Raw genomic sequence first — 17,500 nt, forward strand, 5'->3', positions numbered from 1 at the left:
AGAAGTGAGTGTAAGGTAAACCCAGACGGAGATGGCGAGAGGTAGAGATGAAATAAAGGTTGAGAAAGTGACACTGTTTCTGTGAAAGGGAGAGCAAGAAGGTGGGAGGAGAGCCCCCTCCCCCCATCCTTTATCTCTCCCTCCTTTTCACACACACACACACACACACACACACACACAGACACAGACACAGACACAGACACATACTCTCTCTCTTTCTCTCTCTCACCGGGAACTTTCTCCTCCCCCCTCTTTTTAAGCGGTCCGGAGAGGAGGAAGAGGAGGAGGAGGAGGAGGAGGAGGGAGAAGGCATTCTGAGCTGGGGCCGTTGGTGGGAGGAGCAGGCAGGCAGTTGGGTCACACACACCACCAGCGCAGGAGCCTCAAGTGCAGACAGCTGGGAAGACGGACAGCAAGAGAGAGAGAGAGAGAGAGAGAGAGAGGTAGGGACAGACAGAGAGAGAGAGAGAAAGAGAGAGAGGACACTAAGGGAAAAGCAGAGAAGAGCCTCAGGTTTCAGTCTTAGCCCCGTGGAACACACACGCACACACACACACAGACACATACACCCACACGTCCATGGACCGAACGGCGTGACTGACAGACAGACTGACAGTCCGCCAGAAATAGTCATACAGGGAAAGAAAACTGCGAAAGATAGGCCGGCCACACACACACACACACACACACACACACACACACTTGGAAACAGTGTTCATTTTTGACTTTGTAAGAGAGGTGTGCAGACGGGAGCCCGAGCTGTTGGACTGGAGAAGAAGGAGAGGAGACACCCTGGGGAGACACCCTGGGGAGACCCCTCCACCCCCCCCTCCCCCCCCTCCCCCACAACACCAGCACTTCCTCCAGCAGCGAGGGAGAGACCAAGAGGAACAGAGAGGGAGAGAGAGCGAGATAGGGGTGAGGGAGACTCGGCAGAAGGACAACAACACGTTTGGATAAGGGATTAAGGAAACCCCTATCTATCCGCCCCCCCCCCCCCCCCCCCCCCCCTCTCACCACCTGCAACCTCCTGCACCCCCTCTTCCAACCCCCCACCACCACCACCACCCCACAATGCTTTTGAGGAACTTTCTTGCGGATCGCCTACTGCTACGCGCCCGGTCTCCGACGGAAGTCTAGCACCTATTCCCTCGCCGCGCCGAGAGAGAGAACTCACAAACCGTTCGCGAAACCGTAATTTATTGAACCGCGTCCCGCAACAAACTCTTCCCCCCACCCACCCCCCCGTGGCTGCTGTGCGTGCTCTTTTTCCCTCCTCCGACGCCATGCCTTCCCCGCAGACCTGCGGCGTCCTGCTCCTCCTGTTCTGCCTGGACGCCTGGAGCCTCCAGCAGCCGCAGCCCCTCCCCGGCCCCGCGCTACCCTCCCGGCCCCAGCCGGTCCGAACCAGACGCCCATCCGCCTCCTCCTCCTCCGCCGCCGCCTCCTCCTCCTCCTCCTCCTCCTCGTCCACCAGAGCGGCGGCGTCCGTGGCGTCCGTGTCCGAGGCGGCGGCGCGGCCGGGCAACCTGTCGGCGAGCGCCGAGAGCAAGGTGGAGCGGCTGGGCCTGGCGTTCAAGAGGAACCTGCGGGAGCTGCGTGAGAAGAGCGCCCGGCTGGACGCCGTGTTCCTGGTGGACGAGTCGTCGAGCGTGGGCGCCGGCAACTTCCGCAGCGAGCTGCGCTTCGTGCGCAAGACGCTGGCCGACTTCCCCGTGGCGCCCGAGCACACGCGCGTGGCCATCGTCACCTTCTCGTCCAAGAGCCACGTGGTGACGCGCGTGGACCACATCTCGGCGCCGGCGCCCCACATGCACAAGTGCTCGCTGTTCAACCGCGAGATCCCGGGCATCAGCTACCGCGGCGGCGGCACCTACACCAAGGGGGCCTTCCAGCGGGCGGCGGTGAGTCTCTGGAGCTCCGCGCCGGTCGTGGTGGTGGGGGGGGGGGGGGGTCATGGTGGCCTGGGGCGCAGTCAGGCTGTGAAGTGTGCGTGTGTGTGTGTGCGCTTGTGTGTACGTGTGTGCGTTTGGAGGCCGTCTTAGTGGGGGCCGGCATGAGTCCGTCTAGAATTGGCAGGTCTTGTGTTGCTGTGCTTGTGCGCCCATCACGTGGGACGTCGGGTCTGTTTGTAGTCTCATTTGAACTTGTGCGTGTGCGATTGTGTGTTGACTCTTTCAGTAAGTTAGTGTTTTACTATTTGATCTTTTGACTGATGCTTTTATCCAAAGGGATGTAGAGGGAATACAAGTACATGTCATTTTAGGAGCAGGTGGAGTATAGGCAAGGTCCCCACAGGACATTGGTGATCGATCCTTTGGGAGTGGAAGACCCTGATCCTAACACGATACTGCCATGAATAGATGCTAGCCTGTATAAATGGTAATGTGTATTTATAGGTATGTGTGTGTGTATGTTTGTGTGCCGGTGGGTATAAGTGTGGGTGTGTTAGGGCTGCAATGTGCTTTTGGGGTTTGTGTCTTTCTGTAATTGTATATATATATGTGTGTGTGTGCGTGTGTGTGTGGGTGTGTGTGTATGTGTGTGTGTGTGTGTGTGTGTGTGTGAAGGTTAATGATGGACTGTGACTGCTGCTCTCTCCTCTAGATTACACAGCAGCAGATAGAGAGAGGCCACGTGCATGCTCATTGTTGGAGAGGCGTTCTAGTTAAATAGTTAAAAAGGTACAAAAGAATGTAAAGTAATAGTCAACACAAGATGCAATCACAAACACACACAGACACACACAGACACACGCACGCACACACACACATGCATAAATTGAGATAATCAGTTGTTTTAGTTACCGCTTGTGTGTTGACTCGACTCTTGGCCACGGCGTCGGTATGCGGTGATGAGTAACAGCACCGCGTTGGTTGACAACAGCTCATAACCTCCGCGCTGTTTACCCCGCCATGTGTTTTGGCCGCCGTGAGCCTAGCCACACACATGTGCACGTCATGGCCCGCTGTGCGGACCAGTGGGATGACTTGTTTGCAGTGAATAGAGCCGTATCCCAGGCCACTAATACAGCGAGCGGCTGTCAGCGGGCCGGGTGCACCTTGGCCGCCGCCCGTGACACATTTCTCATTGCCGAGTATCCAAACCACAGCTTCCCTCCGTCAAACTCTGACTGGAGGTATTTGCGGCCGCCTTGCGATTTTCAAGGCTTTTTTTTTTTTTGATGTGCTCAATACACACTCTCGCGCGTAGACAGGAGGATCATGTGTGCGAATTGGTTGGCCGCCTTTCATTTGCGTGTTGCAACGCCCAGAGTGCATAGCAGAGGATGAAAACGGTGAATGTATAGGAGCAGGCATCCCGCGCGCAGTGCTTTCCATAGTAACGTATTGTCCAAAGGGTAAAACCTGGATACTTAGTCACTATGTGGATCTGCAGTTCCAACTAGGGCCCGACCGATATTGATTTTTGAGTGCCGATGCCGATTATTTTCAGAGAAAAATTACGATTACGATTTAATCGGCCGATTAAAAAAAAACAACAACAACATATAAAACGTAGTTTTTGATACCTTAAATATACTTTAAACACTTTTGACGAATATGTGAATTGAATGCAGAACCTTTGAGTGTTTTAGAATACATTTACAGTCAAAAATGAGTGTAATGTAAAATGTAAAATAAATAACTAACTCCCAATGTGCTGCGCTCGTGAGCAGTGACTAACACGTGCGTGCTGAGCAGTATGGTCTCACCGTTAGAGTCTACAGTATAACAAATTAACATGGCCTGGGACCTAAAGAAAAACAGGCACAACATGCTCAAACAACGCGTCTTGTGTACATTGGTGAGGTGAGCGCGCAGCTGCCTGAGCGAGCGTGCTTTCATGTTGTACGGTAAAAATCAATCTCCTCTTTTTTACTCCAGCTAAAGTTGTTAGTTAGCGAGGCGAGTAGGAGCGCAATCTGCAGGATACTAATCGCAATAACATTTATAAAAATAAATAAATAAAAGAAATCGGTTGTAATCTGCGTCTTTTTGGCCGATGCCGATTATTTTCAAAAAGGCTATAATCGGCCGGCCGATAAATCGGTCGGGCCCTAGTTCCAACCTCAGCCGACTCATGCTCTCATGTATTAAAGCCGTTGTAGGTATGGTTTGAGAGTTGTGCAGAGAGAGTAGAAGAGAGCAAGATACAAAACAATCCACTAAGCGCCCCCTCTTTCTCTGCTCACCCGAATCCGATCGGGGAAGAGATGCTCTGATTGTTGAGGAATGAGCCGAGAGCTGCCTCAAAGGTGTCTCATACAGAGGCAGGCACGGTAGACGAGGACAGAGATCCTTACATCACGTAACATTGTTAAAATTGTGAACAAGAGTAGGAATTACCTCAGGTTACCTTAGGTTCTCTTCTGATCGCTGGCTCTAGTTGCCACTATGATCAGATCTACATCTAACTGGGTGTTTGCTGATACTTATGTTTTGGGAGTTGTCTATGTTGCTCTTATAGTTTAGTACTTTTTGGCTTTTCTAGCGTCTATCCCTTCTGTTCTTGAAACCATTGATACTTGGGATAACAGGATTAAGGGAGGGAAGAGAGGCAGGTTACAAGGGGTCACGGGAGGTCAAACTGGGAGTTAATGTATGGTTTGTATGTGTTTACACAAGCACACACACACCTAAATGTATGCAGGCACACACACACTGACGCACGCATGCACGCATGCATGCACGCACGCACACGCACACGCACACGCACACGCACACACACACACACCTGGCCAGCGATGCAAGCAGGGCAGTTAGTTGGGTGCCCTGTGTAAACACGAACACCTTTAGTACCTATACACTTTGGCTGAGTCAGAGTCTGTGTGTAGCTCCCTACCTGTGGGGTGTGTGCAGCTAATTCATTAGCAGTGTGGTATGTGTTCCAGAATGCCTAAAGCAAGGGAAAACACAGGTCGGGCCAAAGAATATACAGAACAGATTAGACTTGGACCGAGTGATGAATTTTAAAAGATGTGGTTAGGCTCGGAGACTGTAACCTGACGTGGCTGACCGAAGCAGCTAGGAAACCAGATAGTTATATTGGACCAAGGAACTTTAAATAACTTCAGAGTCCCGAGTGAAGAAAACCGACAACAACAACGCAGTATGTTTCCATAATGGGCTTGCTCACTGTTTATTTTACCGCCGTAGCCTAGCTTATCTCCCTGCGTAGCTGTTCAGGCAATAAGCTAAACTCCTCTGAGGTGCATCGCTACTAGCTAAAAGTGCAGCACGATGCTAATAGCCTTGGACCGTAGCCGGCAGCTTAGCACTGAAAGCTTTGCCCTTTGGCAAGGTTTACGGCTTGGCCCTTCCACCAAAGTGCTGATAAGAATGCATTTGGCTACGTCCCAGTCATCTTAAGACTACAATAATACTTACTTTCTTTGTTGTTTAGGAGAGAGGGGCTGGGCTTGGATTGGGAGGGAGTTCACGAGAAGTTTTGTTTGGTGATTTATAAACGGGAACGATAACTGGCTTCTAAGTCTTAAATGTTATTTCTTTCGTCATGTTATTTGACACTGTTAATCACTCTGTTTATGTGTTTGTATTTGTCCATGTGTCTTTGTTTATTAAATGTATGTGTGTGTGAGTGCGTGCGCGTATGCGTGTGTGTGTGTGTAAGCATTGCGATGCTGCACTGATGAGACCGCGGCGTGTGTAACCACAACGCTATGTGCAGAGCGGGGGTTCTCGGTGCGGCCCCAGACAGGGAGCGTGGAAGACAGATGAGCCCGGGAGAAACGGCGCTAGGCACGGGAGCAGGAATCTACCATCTCCCCAACACCTGATAAATGCGCTCGGCTCGCCAGATCAAGGAGAAGACTAAGAAGACACAGACAGCTTCATGTGGTGCTGTGTGTGTGTGTAGGGGGGTGTGTGTGTGTGTCATTGATCACTCCAGCCCTATCGTGATCTCGTTCTTCGTCTGGCGGTTAGGCAGAGGGGGAAATGGAACAGCAAAACAAACACAGTGTTTCTATGGCATCTCTCTCCATTTTCCAAACACAAAGAAACGTTCCTCTAAGGCTTATGTGTCTTATGTGTCTACCGACAATAGCCTCTACTGACCTCCACATGCGTGTGTGTGAGTGTATGTGTGAGTTTGCGACTGTTTGTGTATGTTTGTAATAATCAATTCTAGAGAGGACCATGCACGGCACGTGTGACTGCTAGCTTTATGTTCATTAGAAAGTCAGATGGCATAACAGAGTTAGAACAAGAAAGCATGGGTGTCTATAAAGTGGAGAGACAGATAGAGAGAGTGTGTAATAGATGATTGCCATGTGTAATTACTGTCAACCTTTTGCTCCTGTGTCTGGTCTCTCTGGGCTTCATTAAGCCACAAATTTTCCACCAGCCAGAGACTGGGCCGCTGTCCAACCGTCTGCATCTGTCTGTGTGGCAGTCTGACAGTCTCTCTGTCGGTCTCTCTGTCTGTCTCTCTGTCTAGCTGTCTGTGTAGCAATCTGACAGTCTGTCTGTCTGTCTGTCTGTCTGTCTGTCTGTCTGTCTGTCTGTCTGTCTGTCTGTCTGTCTGTCTGTCTGTCTGTCTGTCTGTCTGTCTGTCTGTCTGTCTGTCTGTCTGTCTGTCTGTCTGTGTGGCAGTCTGATATTCTCTCTATCTGTCTCTCTGTCTGTCTGTAGCAATCTGACAGTCTCTCTGTCTGTCCGTCTCTATGGCAGTCTGACAGTCTCTTTGTCTATATGGCAGTCTGAACGTCTGTCTGGCAGTCTTTATGGCAGTCTGACAGTCTCTCTATCTGTCTGTTTGCATGTCTGTTAGGCAGTCAGTCTACATATATATGTATATGTGTCTATATATATATATATACTGCTTTGCTATATTACTAAATGTGATGTAAATCTACTCTAGTTCCAGTCTCTACGTTTTCACTTTCAGACACTCCTAGTGTCCGTCTGTCGGTTGGCTGACAGTCTGCCACAATGTCTGCGTGACTGTGATGCCTGCGTTTATGTCTCTTGACACTGAATGTCTCCCTACCTCCACTCTCTACCTGCCTCAGTTGTATTTATATGTGGATCTCCTCTCGTCTCGGCCCACAGCAGTAGCTAGAAGACTTTTTACAGTGGAGTTGTGTGTGTGCGTGTTTGTGTGTGTCTGTGTGTCCGTGTCAGCAGGGGGCAGGGGGGGATTGATTAAAGACACGGCGGGGGCTCTCTATCTCTTAGCGGTGGGGATCTAGAGACAGGTTGAGCGGCTGTCTTCCCTCAGCCAGTGTGGGCCGAGATAACCTCCAGAGATGGTCGCCATCACTCACCTGTCCAGCGGACACTAGGAGCTACGTGGGAGGCGGCGCATGAATGACTTTTAAGAAGCGAGAGCACACACACACACACACACACACACACACACACACACACACACACACACACACACACACACACACACACACACACACACACACACACACATAAGCACGTGCACACACACACACACATATGCACAGGCACACTTGCACGTACACACACACACTCACACAAACTCACATGCTCGTAATCACACACACACACACATAAGCACGCAGATATGCACTCGCATACACATAAACACACACACACATACACATAGACGCAAACGCAATTATATAACAAGGCAAAACTAAATCATCACACACACACACTCACACTCCGTCCTCCCAACAACGTCTGTGTCCCCCCGAACGCAGTTGTTGTTACTATGGCTGACATTTCCGTTGACTCTTAACATGATGTGAGTACACTTGAAGACTGTGAAACGTCATTGAGGAACCGTGTCATACTTGGTTTAGAAAACCCTGACCCTATTCCTTGTAGAACAAGTAAGGAGTGTGGGACAGAGTGGAATGTCACAGGACCCCCTTGGATTCTGTTTGGATGGGTTGAAACGTGACCAAACATGGCGGGAAGCTGTGTGTCAGAGGGGTTTTATATGATGGAAATATGCGGTGATTTTATAATATACGGTTCAAAATGTACAACCTGCCCGTGCAGGCAAGTGAACAGCTCTGTGTTCCTTCAGAATCAGCTGTGGAGTAAATATTGCTTATGATTTGGACCAACTTGTGAACATGATCCTTGTTTTAATGTTGGCTAAGTTGCAGAGCTGAATTAGAGTTAGGTCACGTTTACTACGATGCACGGCTTCTTATTATTAACTTTCCCTGATTATCCATGGGGAGGGAAAGCAAGAGAGGGAAAGCCCCCTGAGATGTGTGTTTGTGTGTGTGAATGTAGTGAGAGGGACATCACCTTTAAATGGAGAATACAGGGCAGGAAGAAAAGAAAGGAAAATGTGGGAAAGGAATATAAAGCTACGTCAGAGAGAGCGAGAGAGAGGGAGAGAGAAAGACCAGGGATATTTCTACCTGTCAGTTAGTAGGGTGCTACCAGCGGGAATCTGGGACAAAAGAGACATTTGAGTAATTTGCTGGCATACTACACGGGGGATTTTCTATTTCAGGAGTTAGTTTGTGTGTCGGTGGGTGTCGGTGTGTGTGTGTGTATGTGTGGTGTAATCTGGATGAGCAAGTCGCTCATTTTTCCCTTTCCATGCGCTGTGAGATGTTTCCATAATTCTTAATAAGGACCATGGCCTCTTTTGTATTCTCATACATGCATTCCTCTGTCACAAATGTGTATGTACACACACACACACACGCACGCACGCACGCACGCACGCACGCACACGCACACGCGCACGGACATGCACACACACACCCACATGTGAGCAGGAAAACATTACCTTTCAGTGAGATCTGGTTTATTCAAATGTCAAGAGAACAATATGAGGCACCAATACATATGGTCCCCTTCTCGCATTGAATCACAAGCAGATAACACAATGTTTGAAGCACTCCCTCCTTTATATCAAAATGACGCAAACATAAACAACACACATACCTATCGCCCATATGCAGAGACCCTCACAAACACCTAATAATAGATTGTATCAAAATATATAAATTGCTTTATTTCATATATACACTCAATATTCAATTTATTGTAAGAAGAATATCCTCAGCAAACACTATATGAGAAATGTCAATGCACTCACTCAGACTGATCATCAACCCATCATCATCATCATCATGATCATCACCATCATGATCATGATCATCATGATCATGATCATCATGATCATCACCATCATGATCATCATCATCATGATGATCATCATCCTCACCATCATTATCAGCCTTCACTCGTCCCCAGTCCTTGTCCAGAGACCATATCCGTTAGATAGTGTCATCTCGTTAGCATGGGCCCCAGCAACGGGGGGGAGGGGGGGGGGGATACAGGACAAGACAAAGCAAGGTAGCCGACTTTGACGTGGCCCTCAAGGCACTAGCCTTGATAAATACAACCCTCGCCCACACACACACACACACACACACACACACACACACACACACACACACACACACATGCCTCCGCACACTCCTCCAGATAAGAGAGGGTCCTCTGTTTCCTGTCTGCCAACTGCCACTTCCTTTCATCTCCTCTCTTAGACCCTACTGACCACCACACCTCCCCCCCATCTCATCGCACCCCAACACAGCCCTAAACCCACCACCCCACCCTGGCACCCCGGTCTGTCTGACTGCCTAAATGGCTCCAGGAGTCGTTCCAGGTCGTGGCAAGGCTTTCCAGCAGGGAACCCTCTTTCATTTCCAAGAGGTGCTCCAATAGGGAGGAGAGAGTGAGCCAGGGAAAAAGTTGGCAGTTTTATGGCAAAAAAAAAAAGAGGTAAACACATACATTATTGCCAGAGAAATAAAAAAAAACCTGGCCCTTCATCTCATTGAAGGGCGAGGACACACTCAATGTGTGATGGATAATCCATACACGCAATGCAATTCGTGTTGACGTGTAAGTGTGGATTTGTATTGATTCTGGTCTGGTGATACAGTTGAACATTTTGATTCCATTGGACCAGCTTCCCTCTAGGTGTAATTTGATGTCACTCAGTGTGTCTCTGGGGACCAGCTGACTGCAGAAACACACACACACACAAACACATAGGCATGCAACACAGCTTTTAGTAGTTTACACAGCTTTCAATTCAAAGAAAGTCCCAAGGCACGGCTGAAAACAGCACGGTGATTGACAGCACAGACTCAACATGACTGAGTGACCGAGTTTATGTCTGCGTGTGGTTCTGTGTGTGTGTGTGAGTAAGAGCATGTGAGCATGTGTGTGTTAGTATTTCTGAGTTTGTGTTTGGGTAATCTGTGTGCTTGTGTAATGTGTGTGTGTGTGTGTTTGTGTGTGTGTGTGGATTCAAGTGTGTGTGTTTGTGAATGACTTTCTAAGAGTGTGTGAGAGCATGCATTTGTATTTCGTAACATTTGTATTTGTGTAATGTGTGTGTTCGTGTGTGTGTTCATGTGTGTGTTTGGATGCAGTGTGTGTTTGTGTGTTTGCGTGTGAATGAGTGTGTGAATGTGTGAGTGCGTGTTTGGATTTCGTAACATGTGTATTTGTGTAACGAGTGTGTGTGTGTGTGTGTGTGCGCGTGTGTGTCAAGTGTGTTACAGGAAGTTGAGCATTAGCCTCAGGCTCAGACCTTGCGCCCCCCCACCGGCCCCCCCGTACGTCACGAATCTGACAGACACACTCTCTGCTGTCTCCACACACACTCTCAAACAGAATACTGCATTGCCTCACACACACCATACTACGTGATTCTCTTTCGAAATAAAAAGTGGTATAACGTCGCAACACTGCATTATGCATCACACATAGAATGTAGCATTAATGTGCAGATTTCTTCTACTTTCTTTCTAGACATTCTCTCTCTCTCTCTCTCTCTCTCTCTCTCTCTCTCTCTCTCTCTCTGTCTCTCTGTCTCTCTCTCTCTCCCCTCTTAAAGGGATACCAAACATTTTCCAGAAGCGGGGGCCTATTTTCCAACCTCCGAAGGCCAGGCAGCACCCTGAGGCTTTCAAATTCACCATTATCTCACATAGACACATGCACACACACTCAGCAGACACGCGTACACACACACACACACACACACACACACACACACATGCAGACACACACACACACATATGCAGACACACACACACACATGCCCAAGGTATCTGTAATGCAGAGGCAAGTAGACGAGAAGCAAACCAGGTCCGTTGCTGCTCAAGAAACAAAGAACAAATGGAAAGGGAAAAAGAGGAGTGACAAAGAGATGGGAGTGTTTGAGTGTATTCCAGAGAGAGAGAGAGAGAGAGAGAGAGGGAGAGAGGGAGAGAGAGGGAGAGAGAGAGAGAGAATCGGAAAAGAAAAGTGAAAATCACATAGCTGGGCGAAGAAAGAGCCAAGAGGCGTTAAGGCTTGAATCCTTTGTTACCATATCAGTTCATATGAGGGACAACTAACTAACTCAAAGTGTCAATCATGTACATAAACATCATTGCTTTTTCAAAGGGGGCAAAGCCCAGACTTTACCTGGAATGCAGTGACTTATGTTCAGAGCACGTCTTTCTCATCAATGCAATGTATTTATTTTGACTGGTAAGCAGATATTGGTTTGGTTTGGCTCATTTTTTTATAGTTTCCTGACGATAGACATTCTGAAGATTTAACCTGTCAATCGACGAACAGTTCGTAATTTTATGAGACGCGCGTTCTAGGTTTCCTCTGAAATAAGTCCTGCGGCGCTACGAACGAAAGACATTGGGAAGCGTTGAGAGATGCCAAGACTGGGGTCACAGAGGTCACAAGGCTCGGGGGTCATCGGGGGGGCACCAGCCACGGCAGCCGTTTCCTTGACGACCTAACAATTTACCTTTTATTTAGCTTCAATTTTTTTTTTTTTTTTGAAAGTATATTCAGGTAAACAGAGGGGAATTAAACCAAATCTGTCGTTTGAGTCGTCAAAGACTAACGTTTTCTGCAAAAAAATCGGGTATATCTTTATCTCTTTCCTCCCTCATTAGACACGGACCATTCGGACCCAGGATAATTAAAGAGTTCCTTGTATAGCATAACATGGGCAGTGCGTTTGATCTCCAGTCCGTCTCCCGCATAGCATTCCACCATGTAACCTGTGCTAGTCAAGTAGCGCTAGCATAGTGTTTTCCCCAATGTAACCAATGGGCAAACCTAGCACATAGCGCAGCGTCGTCTGGCCCATCCCTGCGTCTTCTCCTCTCTCAGGTATTCCACTCGGCACCGCTTCACGCCTCGCAGCCCCACGGTTTCGCTACATCTCCTTTTTCAGCAGCAACTGTCATCGCCATGCCGTCATTCCCATCCTCCCTTTCGTCTTCACCCCAAGTACTCCCGCTCGATCGCTCCGGAAAGGCAAAGCCAGACGAATGAAACAAAAAAAAAAACAAGGGGGGGGGAGAGTTTGACGCCGATTTATGTCGAACCCCCTGGCTGCGGCGTTGCCTCACCTCAGCGAACGCCTGCTAGCCAGGAAAACAAAGAGAAACATGAGAAGCTGGGTGTTTGCCGGCCTGTCGAAGTGAGCCTGAAATAGCTTTAATGGCACATGAGGCTCTCCGACTCCCTGGCTCCTCGCTAGTCACAGCAGGGTGCCGGGACGTAGTGTAACTTAGCATCCGGAACAGGACGTGCACTTGCTCACAGGGGGCGATCAACACACACACGCACACGCACACGCGTGCACACGCACACACACACGAAAGCACAATAATGTGCTCAGTTGTGATTGTCCTTTTGATGATATTGAGGCGAAGTGGTAGGAGGTTATATTATCAAGGATGCAACTGCACACAGACGCATGAAAGTTCGAATCATATCCCAGCAAACGGGACAGCACATGTGTGTGCGTCTTCTTGTGCAGCGCATCAGAACTAGACAAGCCAATGCAGCTTCCATCTCGGCCCAGTGAAACGCAAGTGTTTTGAGTTCGTCTTTCGGTTTCTACTACGGGCTGGATGCTTTGGGCACCCCTCCCAAAGCATCCAGATAGTAATCCCCCCCCCCCCCCCCCCGCCACTAAGAAATTCCAATAACAAACCAATAGGTTCACCCTGGAAAAGTGAGTGAGTGAGTGTGCGAGTGAACGAGGGAGCAACACGAGCTAACGAGAGAGCAAATGCCCAACTGTCAGTCGCTGGAAACTGTGAGTGTGAATGTGAAAATAATACGCATGCATAGAACAGCACAAGTGTACGTCCAAGTGTGTGTGTGTGTGTGTACATTATTGTAGTATGTGTGCCAGTGGAAACGAGTCAGCGAGTGATGGAGAACGTCTCTCGATTTTGCGTGTGTGAGAGTAGGTGTATGTCTTATCTGTCCTTTTCCGTCCGTCTTGAGTGGAAACATCGGCATATTCTAGTCTTGTTTGGTGGAAAACACCACCAGAAACCCAAGCAACTCTCTCGGCACTCTCTCCCTGCACCACAACTTGTCAGCAGAGCCCTCAGCCACCCCGCCTACTTACAATTTCTGCCGTGTCTTAAGAGAATAACAGGCAATAGTGAGGACTACTGATTCGTGAACTGACTGGGATTCGCCATAAAATGTGACATCAGAAATCAACAATGTTCGGCGATATCGAGTTGCCGATCGTGATTTGGCGTTAGCTGTGAAATCACAAATCAATGATAACAAAACAACACAGAATAATGAGGAATGTTGGTTCACTGATCTTGATTCAACCAGCTTGACTGATCGCAAATCAACAATATTAGCCAATATCAATTGATGTGGTTTAAACCAAGAGAAGAGGCTACAGGGTGGGTGTATGAACATTTTAACACATTCCACAGCAGTAATTGGGTGTCCATTCTGAGAAAGTAAATCACATAACTCAAGCCAAAGAAAGGGAATTTGTGTGCTATTAATTAAGCATCTCAACTATGCGTCAAAATAACTTTATCCCATGGGACTTGGTATGTGAAGTGTCTATCACCCTTTCAACAAATGTGTTTTATGGCTCTGTTAAAAACCAGCCAAAAAACCTTGACACTCATGTCATCTTTACAGTGCGAACACCAATAAATCAACCACAATAGAGTACATAACGAAAGAAGCACGTGAAGCACACCACGGTTGTAATCACTGTACTGTATTCTTCGCTGCCTCGTCACTCCCAATGCAGTCTTGCTTCAATTTAATTTGCTCGGTCCACGTGAAGGCATTCATATGTCGCTTGCAGTCTAGGTTTCATATCAGCGGAAAATTACAAGGGACATTTCAGTGGCCTGAGTGGAGTTGCTGACACCAGTGTGTGTGTGTGTGTGTGTGTGTGTGTGTGTGGGTGTTAGAGCACAAGATTTGAATTGCGGTATGGAAAAGGTTCAAAGGTCGTACAGGCGATGGGTGACGAGAAGAACTTGCTGTCAGCAGTGTGGCAGGGATACGATTAAAGACGTTGGGAATCAAACACACACACGCCCAGTAGGTCGCCTCCTATGGCACTGGCAGGTGCCTTGCTCTTGAGGCCTTTGTAACTGTTGAATTTGACCACTGCCAGTGGCATATTCTGTTACTATTTAATCCCTGGGGACACTGGGGTTTGTGTGCAGTCGTTTTGGTCGCTTAGTGACTGACATCCTGCCTCGTGTTGCCACGGAGAGACACCGGGTAGGCCATGATGTTGAAAATGTGATGACTTGAAAATAAACTCTGAACTGCTCTGTTGATGTAGCGGAAGTATTTGACACACGGGCACCTGAACAAACCAGCCCTGTGTGTGTGTGTGTGTGTGTGTGTGTGTGTGTGTGTGTGTGTGTGTGTGTGTGTGTGTGTGTGTGTGTGTGTGTGTGTGTGTGTGTGTGTGTGTGTGTGTGTGTGTGTGTGTGTGTGTGTGAAGGTTGGACACAGTGGCTCCCTCTATCTCTGGCTGAATAACATGTTTTTATGGATTGAGGCGCGGAGGCCTTTAGACAAACTGCTCGCTATGTTGAACTATCTGGCACATGAAAAAGTGGCAAATTCCGTGGAGAGGTTTTTCCTTCCGTCTCCATCCACGCTGGGCCTCTTTTACTGTCTGTCTGTCTGTCTGTCTGTCTGTCTGTCTGTCTGTCTGTCAGTCTCCGTGCGAAGATGTTGCTAACCAAACCACAACTATGAATCAACCTCCCTGGGCCTTTAGTCTTTGTGGTGTTGTTTTTTGTTGTTTTTTATTCTTTCAAATTCTCCATGGCTGACTCTTTGCACCGCTGGAGCAGCGAGTGAGTCTCGCTCTCTCCCCCCCCCTCATAAAATAAACCCTGCTTGTCAATTGCCCAAATATAGCGTAAGTGGGGAACAACACAGGCTCTTTGTTGTAATCAGTTCAGGTCAGTGATGTGGAGACGGCTGGCAGGAAACCGGTCCCAGTGGACCAGGGAATCCTGACCAATCGGAGAGGAGAAAGAGGCGATGATGATGAGGATGAGGAAGAGGTGAATAAAAGCCCGCAGAGTTATAGTCCCCCCCTGGCCGCAGGGCGCACCCCCCAAACAAACCGCTAAACGCGGCCGTATCCAGGCAACCGCTCACTCGAGCGACGTACTTTAATTGTGGTTTTGTTCAAACGCGGATTAGGGTGAGGGATTTGGGACGGATTGGTGATATTAGCGATGGGGGCCTTCCAAGGGTGTCCCTGATTTACGGTGAGAGAGAGAACCCTAACATGTCAGGGAACGAATCAGCGCGGGTTTCAATTAAATATTCCGTTATTAAATGAATGAAGGAATGGAGGAAGAAAGGCAACGTAATTCCACTCGAGCTCAAACAGAGGTTACCCAGAGTAGAATTGGAGACACAAGCTTCCTTACATTACATGCAGTTCCCCCCCCCCCCCCCCCCCGCAATAGCTGACCCAGAAAATAGGTGTTTCCCCCCGGAGACGTGGCGTCACTTTCCACTGGCGCGCGGAGAGGAGTACCATGGCTCCGTGGGGAGACCTGGGACGAGGTGATCCTTCAGCGCCGACCCCTTGCGTCTCCCACAACCCCCCTGATTGACTGCTGACGAAGGGGGCGGGACAAAGGGAGGAGAGGGGAGGAGGCTGCCTGGCCCCCGGAGAGAGAGACAGAGATAGAGGGGAGGGAGGGAGGGAGGGGAGATAAGGAGACGAGTGGGGACAGCAGAAAATGGATAGTGAGGAAGAAATGTATATTTAAGCAGGCTGAATGAATGTGTTAAGTGAGTCGTATGTCAACTCCTGTGCTGTTAGGGTTAGCTAACTATGTGTTTGATGCGAGATTTCCTGGATAATCAAAATACTTTGTCTGTTGACGAGGTAACTGGGTAGCGGCACCAGATTATTTGTGTTCATCTCCTGCTCCCACACCTCTCTCTTCCCTCTCTTTCCTCGCTGCGTCGATGCTGTTGCTTTGCCTCTCTCCCTCTCCCTCTCTTTTTTTTAATCACATTACCGCTATCCCTCGTCTCTCCCGCTTCCTTTATGCACAAACTAGCTTCAGAATGCCCCACTTGGTCGGAACACGAGGGCCGGCTTTGATGTGTCCTGCATCGGCGGCCGTGCCAGGCGTTGTAATTGAATGGGTTTTCCCATTTGCGGTGCGAGATAGTCTTTCACCCTTGGCAACACACTGTGGAATTAGCTGCCCCCAGCTCTTGAAACACCTTCTGTGTTTCGAGGGCTTTCTCTCGCACTTGCTCTCTCTATCTTTGTCGGTGTATCTCTCACTTTTCTGACACACACACAAACAAGCACAAACACACACAAGCACACACACACACACACACACACACACACAATAACAGACACAAGACACATTCACACACATACACATGTGCATCCAGGCTTTTCTTACGCCTCGCTCTCCCTCATTCTATTAATCTCTCCCTATGTCTCATTCTCTCTCCCACCCTCTCTCTCTCGTGTTACTTTTGGATGATGAATGGTGTTGTGTCAGATAACAGCATGCCAAACCACAGAATCTCCCACCCCCCACCCACTCCAGTATACTCTCTCTCTCTCTCTCTCTCTCTCTCTCTCTCTCTCTCTCTCTCTCTCTCTCTCTCTCTCTCTCTCTCTCTCTCTCTCTCTCTCTCTCTCTCTCTCTCTCTCTCTCTCTCTCTCTCTCAAGCTGGACGTATTCAAACTGCTGTAACGAACTCCTCTCCATCTCTACGAGAATTTAATTGAGGGATACAGCCTGGCAATGCAATGCAATTGGTCAAAGAAATTTGTGTAAATCTGAAAGACAATAAGCGAAACAAGATAAGATAAACAGTTATAACTGATAGTAAATTACATTATATTTTAATGATGACTTTCCTTTGCTTAAACAGGTCATGACATATTTTCTAATCTTCTCATTTCTCACTTCTCACGACCATGTATGAAGGGGATAGGGCTATAAATGATTAGATTAGGTAACATGTGATAACCAGTAATAGTTCTTTACATGAGTGTGCAATTGAATTTGCACGTGTGTGTGCATGTGTGTGTATATTTGTTTGCATGAGAGTGTGATCTTGCTTGCATGTATCTGTGCACCTGGGAGTTTATGTGCGCCTCTGAGTCTGTTTGCGCCTGTGGGTGTGTGAGTGTG

This window comes from Gadus macrocephalus, chromosome 17, assembly GCF_031168955.1.
Source record: "Gadus macrocephalus chromosome 17, ASM3116895v1".
Classification (NCBI taxonomy): domain Eukaryota; kingdom Metazoa; phylum Chordata; class Actinopteri; order Gadiformes; family Gadidae; genus Gadus; species Gadus macrocephalus.